Source organism: Branchiostoma floridae, chromosome 8 (assembly GCF_000003815.2).
Source record: "Branchiostoma floridae strain S238N-H82 chromosome 8, Bfl_VNyyK, whole genome shotgun sequence".
NCBI classification, from domain to species: Eukaryota; Metazoa; Chordata; class Leptocardii; order Amphioxiformes; family Branchiostomatidae; genus Branchiostoma; species Branchiostoma floridae.
In genome coordinates, this window is record NC_049986.1 from 22,225,312 (window position 1) to 22,235,038 (window position 9,727).

Consider the following 9,727-nt stretch of genomic DNA (forward strand, 5'->3'; position numbering starts at 1 on the left):
GACTTAAAAAATGAAACGAAAACCAGTCGGAGCTTAATCTCTGCTTGGCTGATCATATGTCATTGACAATCACTAATGTGTGGCGTTGTGTGTGGCGTAACCGGTAGAGTGTAGTCCCGAGTTCGATACCCGCCGTGCCCCCGACGTTGTGCCTTTGGGAAACGCTCTTTACGAAACCTTTCTCACTTCACTCAGGTGTAAAAATGGGAACCTGACTTCGGTCGGAGAGCTCAAATACTTTTAAAAACTTTGCCTTCTGTCTGTACTTTGTATGTGGCACTATCAGAATAAGTTATTAAAACTTGAGTGCAGTGCCACATTGTCGTCGTCTGTCCGAAAGCAAATTTACAAAAAATGAAAATCACCTTTTATGTTCATTTATGTATCAGCATCTTCCCACATTCTGCCTCTATGACATTTTAAGACATTCGGGAAAACTATTTTCCACCTTCAAAGAAAGTTTTACCTTTGAACCAGTTTTCTAAAGGTTGAAATAGTGAAAACTACATCTTGATAAAATCAATCAGTACAAACCTGCATCACTTAAGTTCCTTTATTCTGTATGTATACTTCAGTTGTACAAAAATACGTTGTCAAATACATGGCACTTCAAGGCATCATAGTCATCAATAGAATTCAGTTTGTATGACGTAGTCGCCTTTAACTTTGTTTATGCTGGATAACTTTATCATCAGCTACAGCTGTTGTGACTATTTATTTCTGGAGCGTGAAGAATGTCAGGAATATAGTGACACAAGCGCTAGCTTTTTTACGATACAGAGGCTGGCACATTAAATGGGAATCGAACCAATGTTCTTTAACTATGTCACACTGGTGACGTGATGATATAAAACCACTACTTCTCCAATGCTAAAGAAAGCACTAAGTATATACAGTTCAATTCCATACCAGGTTTGCTCTCTCATCTATTCACAAGTCAAAGTCTGATAGGATTCATTGAAAGCTAAGTGCTTCTCTTGGCTTTTGAGTGCCCAAAACATACGACGAAGAAAACGAAAACTTTTGTTTATGCTTGATAAACTCTATCAGCAACAGTTGCTGTGACTATTCATTTTTGGAGCGCGAAATATCACAAAAATAGACACAAAGCTTTGTAATGCTGGAACATCAAGTATGGGAATCGAACCAATGTCCTTCTAAAGGAGACTGGTGACATGGTGATATAAACTACCACTTCTGCAATGCTAAAGAAGTTATTTACAGTTCAAAATGCCAAAACAGAATCGTTGTTCGTAATCATAGTCCAAATCCATGCCTGGTTTGCTCCCTCATCTATTCACAAGGCAAAGTCTGCGAGGTTTCATTAAAAGCTGTCCGACTGCTGCCCTTGGCTTTTGAGTGTCCCATACGAAAGCTATCAGCTCTGAAGTTCTTTAGTGCGACTTTTGGATTGACATGTATATTGTCCTGTCGAAAGATAAGGCTCAGTGGGCTTCAATTATTCCGCAGTTATGTATGTTCCAATAAAAGAGTCATTGTCCAATCATGAAGTATTGAGTTCAAGGTAAATGTTGTGACCCTCGGCGTCGTCATTTTGGCAAGAGCCTTGATGGTGCGATGAGGCCTCGGTTGGTGGCACCTGTTTTGGTATCTCCGATCGTCGTGGTCGTGAGGTGACGTTGGAGTTGACGTACGTGTGAATCCGAGGAAGAGGATCCGGAATCTCTTCTGCTTGAGTTGTCTCCAAGCCTCGCAGTTGTGATGAAATGTTGGAGTTGACGTATCTGTTTGTCCGTGGGAGAGGATCCGGAATATCTTCTGCTTGAGTTGTCTCCAAGCCTCGCAGTTGTGATGAAATGTTGGAGTTGACGTATCTGTTTGTCCGTGGGAGAGGATCCGGAATCTCTTCTGCTTGAGTTGTCTCCAAGCCTCGCAGTTGTGATGAAATGTTGGAGTTGACGTATCTGTTTGTCCGTGGAAGTGGATCCGGAATATCTTCTGCTTGAAGCATCTCCGCACGTCGTGGTCGACATGAGACGTTGGAGTTGACGTATCTGTTTGTCCGTGGAAGTGGATCCGGGATCTCCTCTGTTTGAAGCATCTCCGCACGTCGTGGTCGACATGAGACGTTGGAGTTGACGTATCTGTTTGTCCGTGGAAGTGGATCCGGAATATCTTCTGCTTGAAGCATCTCTGCGCCTCGTGGTAGAGAGGAAACGTTGGAGTTGACGTATCTGTTTATCCGTGGGAGAGGATCCGGGATATCTTCTGCCTGGTGCATCCCCGAGCCGGAGTGGCGTGGTGGGCCGTTCAGGTCAAGGTAGATGTTGGGACCCGAGACGTCCTCATCTTCGTCCACTGGCAAGCCTCGTGGGTCAGAGAAGGGCCTGCGCCGTGGCATAGAGGACATTCCTACACCTCGCTGTTGTGAGGAGGCGCTAGAGTTGCCATACGTGCGAGTCCGTGGAAGAGTGTCCGGGATCCTCTGTGCCTGAGACGTATCCGAGCCGCAGTGGCGTGATGGGCCGTTTAGGTCAAGGTAAATGTTAGGACTCGCGACGTCGTCCTTTCCTTTGTCCACTCTCAAGCCTCTGGGGTCAGATGAGGGCCTGTGTCCTCTCATACTGGCCAGTCCAGATCCCAAACCTTGTCGTGAGGAAACGTTGGAGTTGACGTATCTGTTGGTCCGAGGAAGTGGGTCCGGGATGTCTTCCGCTTGGGTCGTCCTCGGGCGTGGTGGGTAGTACGTGCCGCTGAAGTCGGCAGGCTCGTCGGGCCGTGGAGGTGGATCTGGGGCCTTCCCCACCCGTGCTATCCTCGGGCGCTGTGGTCGCGATGAGGCCATGGAGTTGTGGGGCCTGTTGGATTGTGAACAAGGATCCGGGATGGGCGTGGCACCTCTTGGTCCCGTCACGTCTGCGTCATACACGGGGTTTTCCAACCGCGTCGTTTCCGCGTACGGGGCAATGGGTGTGTCGTCCGGGATGTCATCATGTGTGTTGCGGGGAGGCAGAGGGTCCCCAGTCGCAGGGGCTGCGGCCTGTGGCTGCATGTTTTGCAGCGGTATGTTGATGGCGCCTGCAGCATTGCCACGTAAGTCGTCACGCTGAGGTCGCCGCTTCCTGTAGCACTTGCGGCACTTGTGCACTAACCTGTCCAGAACCAACGGACCCAGGATTGCGCAGATGATGCCGACGATTATCATCATCCAAGTCTTCCATTGTTCCTGATCAGTTGCCGGGGTTGTGCCGTCTTGCTGGGCGTTCCTGTCCGTTGTTTTGCCGATGCCTTCCGTTATCCTTCCGTTTGGGCGGGGAGGTTTTGACAAGGAGACTGCTGCCATGGCCGTGCGCCAAAAATGTTGTGGCTTACCAGCTGCTGGAGTGGAGCCGTCTTGCTGTGGATTCTTGCCCGTGGTTTTGGCCATCTTTTCTGTCATCTTTGCATTCCGCTGGGCAGGCTTTGTGGTGTAGACGGCAGGCATCACGGTGTGTTCGCTTTCCTGGCTTGACTTGGTCACCGGTAGATTCGCAAAGACTTTGCCCTCCGCAGACTGCACGACGCACCGGAAACTGCCCTCCGACCAGCACCGGTAGGCCTGCTGACTCATGTGGAGGGTGGAGGTGGACTTGCCGATGTAGGGTAGGCCGGGGTCGTATGTTGAGTGCGCCGTTCCTCCTCCAGGAGACTGGGTGGTGGGGAACTCGTGCTCCAAGCGTGTGGTTACTTCGCCACCACATGGGCCGAGTGTCTCTCTTTCTCCAATGGCCCTCCCACCAGGATCCAACCACCTGATCTCTGGCTGCTTCTCCCAGAAGACCTCACACACGAGAGTGGTTCCGTGACGTGACGTCATGGTGGTAGGTGACGGACAGGGCATCTCGTTCCTCGGTACGTCGGCAATCTCTCTCCCCGAGAGGCCAGGCGGGTAGCTGCACTGCGGCCCGTTGCTGTGCCAATTGTAGACACGACTTCCCAGGGACTCAAAGCTGCCCAGCGCGCAGGTGCAACGGAACGGATTATCTTGAAAATAGACAGACTTTCTGCTCATGGCAGAGAGTGAATCCTTGGTGATGGTCGATATCAGGTTGTTGTTGAGACGGATCATTTTTACAGTAGCGGATAACCCTTGTGGCCATTCGTTGCTCACAGACGATAGCTTGTTGTGATCCAGGGAAAGAGTGTCTAGCCTAGAAAGACTGCTGAACGACTGCCCAGCGATGTGTGAGATGTGGTTGTAGCTCAGGTGCAGATACTTCAGGTTGGTCAGGCTTGCGAAGTGCCACTCTTCCACAGCACGAAGCCGGTTATATCTCAGGTCAAGATGCTCCAGCCGTACCAGTGGATCTAAGGCATTCTTCACGATTTCGTCAATTTCGTTCCAAGACAGCACAAGCCGTACAAGCTTGGTGATCCCTTCAAACCAGTTTCCAATGGCTTTGATCTTGTTCTTGCCCATGGACAGTCCCCAGAGGTTGGGAGCGACAGAGAGTGTTCCACGCTCCATGGTCAAGATGTGCCCTGGCCCCAGTATTAGTAGATGAAGCTGATCAAGTTGGGGCAGGATTTTCAGCTTGCCGTTTCTGTCGGAGTGCCCCACCACGTGCAGCTTCTTCAGAGTGCCTGGAAGACACCCGAGCTGATTCTCATCGGTCTGCCCGGTCGTGTTGCACGTGGCGCAAGGTAGTTTATCGCGAAGGCGTCTTGCGTCGATCATAATGCCCCCAGGATTAGGGCAAGACCGCGTTTGCTTTATCTCACACAGAACAGGACAGGACGGACCGGTCTGAGATGGCTCAAACGCAAGGAGGAAGAGGATGAAATGGGACAAATTTAGGCCACCCATTTCAGTGTCTCTATGGCTCTCCGCAACACTACATATACAAGTCTAATATAAGAGATATTGTAGGATATACTACAGTCTCTGAATGAAGCTAAACCATGTCCTTTAGAGTTCTTGCCCAACACTGCTGTTCGCTCTGTATCCGCTTGGCGTCAGGCCGACGCCTTGCCTTTCCCCGCGCCCCCGCCAGGAGTCACGATGAAGCAACCTGAAAGATTAAAAGACTCATCATAAGATTTTGCCCGATAACATATTTCTGGACTATTTGATGTTGTTTTTATTCTTTTTCCTAGATTAAATTTATGAGACTACAAAAAAATCCTCTGTTCGAACTATATTTCATCTTATAGTTACCTTTCCTCTGTATCAGGTCTGGCATAGCTTTATGATTTGGGTGGTTCACTATATGTTTATGTTATGTAAAGTTCTTTGTAAATATTGTAAATAAAAACAAAATCCTTATCCCTAGATAAGTACGTCACAAAGCATCACGACAGGTGAATACGCTTAAAGTGACGCGACGTACTAGTATGCTATGACTATTCTGATACACGTGAAAGGGTGACATTTCCCAATTCACCTCACCTCACCTCAGCCACTTACAAGACGGAAATTAGCTACCCAGATAGTCGCCATCTTAAACTTTAATCTTATCATGATATATATATTTCGTAGGATTCGTGGCGTACCCTTTCCAATAAAACCTTTTAACAGAAGGACATCAATATCATTTACAAACATTCGTGAAAAAATATATAGTATATTGTCATCTATAAGTCTATAAAATAGCCACATTCTTATAAAGGCCGAGCTCATTAAAAAAACGTAGCTGCGTCACAACGAACAAGGTGTTGTCGACAAATTTCATCAAATGCTTGTTTGCAACATTTTCGGAAAAGAGATTCGATAATGGTGTAAATGATATAAACATATCGGTGTGAAACATTGAGCAACAAAGGAAAACAATATCCAGAAAATTTCTAGGTGGTTAAGATAAATATTTTACACAAATAAGTTACCACTGGTCTATGAGAATATCTACACGAGCAACTCACTATGATAAGTGAAGAAGAAAAAAACTCACCTTGCAGTTACTTTCTGGCCAACCGATGATTCCAAGCATCTTGTTCGGCATCGACAGACCGAATTTTTCTGTAACTCAACAAAAAGAGCAGCTCGCACACAGGAGCACGGCACAGCGTCTGACGTTTTCGGCGGAAGGGCAGCGAACTGTTTCCATTATGTATACAACATGTTCTTGCAGAAATGGTGGGCCAATCGGACGAAAGCTCTGCTCAACTGTATCATGCCTATGGATAGCCTTTGTTAATATTCCGAGATCTCGGGTTGACTTAATACTAAGGGAAATGGCAAACCTCCTATTTACCACAAGGCAGCTTAACTTTAAATAGGTTTAATCATACGTTTTGACTTGTTGCTAACCCAAGGTTAACAGATATTACCAATATTTCGTGCTTTAAATGAACTTAATTAATATAAATTGAGGTTGATTAAAACGTAATAGTAAAAATGGCGGTTTCCCACTTTTTAGAATCGATGCTCAGATGTATGTCTATATAAAGATGTTCTTAAGCAGAGAAAGCGAAACGTTCTTGTTCAGATTTCAGATCAAGTTGCAAATCATCATTAAGTCAAAGTTTTACACGCATTGAAGAAGTGACCCAGCCTATGAAGACATGGATATTTACAAAGTTAATCACTCAATCGTCTGGAGCTGGCCGCAAAATGCATCAATATTACAGTGGAGGTGATAAAACTCATTGGCTGGGTTTGCACACTCGTTTTCGAGTCGACCAATTGGACGAAAGGTATTCTATATTAAGATTCATGAAACGTAGTAATGTTTTGGATTGTCTTAATGTCAAGGAAAACCGACAATTTTCCTACTTTAGGTAACAAAAATGACCATAAGAGAATTCAACTTGGAATCAGAGGTTTAATCATACTTTCAAACTTGTTGCTTGCACAAGGTTGCCATAAAATGATATTGTGACAATGATGTTCTTGTTTTTTCAATGCCCTTGATTTTTAATTGACTGGTTGAGTAAAATAGATAGAGGTGGATGAAATAGCAACAGTAATAGTAACGTTAGATATCCACGTCAAAGGGAAGTGAGATATTATCACAATCTTCATCATTCTTATGCATATTGGATCATCTTCTAAAACATCATTATCTCGATTCAAACCAGTCATTTACACACACTGGGCGAATCTAAATAGATAGATAGATAGATAGATAGATAGATTGATAGATAGATAGATAGATAGATAGATAGATTCAGGCAAAAATAAATCGTTGTATTCTTTAGCTAGCGCGACCTTTTAATTCGACGATCAATAAATTCGCATCGGAAGGTCGTTCGTTGACAGCGTTACGTCGGCTCCAGCAGGTAGTGAATATTTACTGAGCTAATCACTCAATCGTCTGGAGCTGGCCGCAAAATACGTCATCACAGCGGAGGTAATCTTCTATGATTTCCCCGGAATTCCTTTGAAGGAGCAAAACTCGCGGAGGAGTCTTGAATATTCAAGATTATCACGTGTTGGAGCAAACAAGTCTTTAATTGTCTACCAGCTACTCGGTTTTTGTAAACGATCAGAATGATCCTGTCAATAAGAATTTTTTCTCACTTTTGACAGGATGTTACTTTGACAATAGCGTGAATAATGAAACCTCATGATCTAATCAACCCTTTTCCTAATTAAACCCTGGGGTACAAGGATAAGACGTATGTACAATCTAGAACAAGAGGAATTAACTACTAAGTATCATAATGATTTAAAAAAATTGGATGTAAACCCCGATATCACCTTCCATGCCTAGCGCCGAAGGCGGTAGGTGTGGCAAGAAAGGTCATTTTCCTCATCATGCATATTGAGGAGTAAACTTTGCTGGTAGACTAGGTGGATTATCTTAACTTTACACAAAGAAACTGCGTACGCTTTACGTAGAGTGAAAAAGCACTAGCGACCCGGTTCTTTACGCGTTACGGCAAATGTACTGATTATTAACTAAGTTTATTAGAGTTGACAGCCAGTCAATGGATTACGAAGACGAATATACTGTGATATCAAAAAAGGCTGATTAAGCCTTATGAAAAAGGCATTCAGACTATATTTTGCACTCTCCAAGCAGAGGTTGATGGGGGGGGGGGGGGGTCGTGACCTTTTTCTTATATGCTGTCTTATATGCAGCTATAGTAGGGATACCTGACAAAAAATATGTGAAAAAGGTCACAGTTTTCCCTTTTGACCTCTGCTTGGAGAGTACTCTTTTATGTTTTGGTCTTTCCTCCATGCCATGAGCATTTCGTTTGCTTTTGCTATTTTATTCCACTACGTAGTAGATTGATCTAAAATCTCAGAGTGGCATCAAGTCACAGGGCTGTACTGCTTTCGTTGCTGCTTTTGCCGTCATTCCTGCAAACACAGTGTATACTGTAAATGCAGAAACATGTGGTTTAATGTTCGCGATTTTCACGGTGGCCGCTTCACTGCGAATTTAAAACCAACACGAACATTTTTTTCCTAAGGCAGTTAAAGATACCTCGAACTCAAAACCACCGCGAAAAGTCCTCTTTCCCGCTACCGCGAAATTAAATCCCCGCAAACTTAAATGCATTTACAGTATCTCCAGGCAACGTCGAGGATCTGCATGGGGGGGGGGGGGTCCCGACAACGATTTACGTTAGATTCAAAACCCCCTACCTATTACGCTAAATCGAGGAAGGCAATTACGCTATATTTGATCGCCTCGCTACGAATTACATACATAAAATCGGTTTCCCTACGAGTTCCGGGAAAAGATAGGCTGCTTACGCCTTACGGAAAAAGACCACGCAGACCCTCAACGTCGACCGAGCTCGTGTCAGAAGTAGTGACGTCACCAAAGCTGTGAAACCGAATGTACGGTAATCCAATTTTTGTTGTAATGGGGTTAAATAGTGTCGTTAACTTGCTTGCCTTTTTTTCAGATATACGCAGAAAAGCCGATAGCGATAGACAGTCGGCAGTTTGCGCCCGTGAACGCTGCACGAGCCAAACTCCATCTCGACCGAGTACTGGAGTCGGGTCTCCTCGGCAACGATCTGCGTGAGTCGGGTGTCATCGGCGGTGCTCGGGCCGTGGTCCTGACCGGACTGGAGGCGTTGCCAGGTGACGTCGCCATGTTGTTCCATGGCTACTGCGATCACAGCGACGCGCCCTTCAAAAGCGCCGCCTATTTCTTCACTGTTCATTGCAGGTAAGGCTGCAGAAATGGTTCAGTTACAGTAGCAATGTCCAAGCAGATCATATGGTGGAATAAAATAGGTTCATGAGCTGGCCAAAGAGTTTAGGCGGCCAAGGAGTGTCGAATTCGACACTCGCTGGTTGGCTACACTCCTTGTTCCACCGTAGAACTTAGCCTGAGTACCATTCTTCGTAGTGACCGCTGACTCAATCCTTTCGCTTGCTAACCATCCGTGGTTGCTAACCAGGCTACATAGAATCTTCTTGGAGATTATCACAGTATGTAGTACATAAAGTTTTACATTGAATAACTACCATTATTTACAAATTTTATAAAAGTGCATCAAGATTTAGAAAACCTGCAAACAAACACCTATTTATTTTACATTTCAGCGATGAGATTGATCCAACGCTGCACTACAAGGAACAAGAGAGAAAAGTCCACCAAGAACTGAAGCGCGCCTGGCGGAATCTCCCGACAACGCACCTGGATCCGCTCCTGGGCAGGATCACCCCTCTGACGGCAGTGGTTACGCCCGAGAGGGACATGGAACTCTCCAATGAATGAATGAATGAAGGAAGGAAGGAAGGAAGGAAGGAAGGAAGGAAGGAAGGAAGGAAGGAAGGAGGGAAGGAGGGAAGGAAGGAAGGAAGGAATAAGCGAATAAA

At 45.5% G+C, this 9,727-nt stretch overlaps 1 protein-coding gene across 1 annotated transcript in view; it reads left to right on the forward strand.

Annotated features, from left to right (window-relative positions):
• LOC118421949 (zinc finger protein 208-like) overlaps positions 1–9,727 on the forward strand; it is a 516,296-nt gene that overhangs the window by 451,368 nt on the left and 55,201 nt on the right. The gene's annotated exons all lie outside the window — the stretch shown is intronic.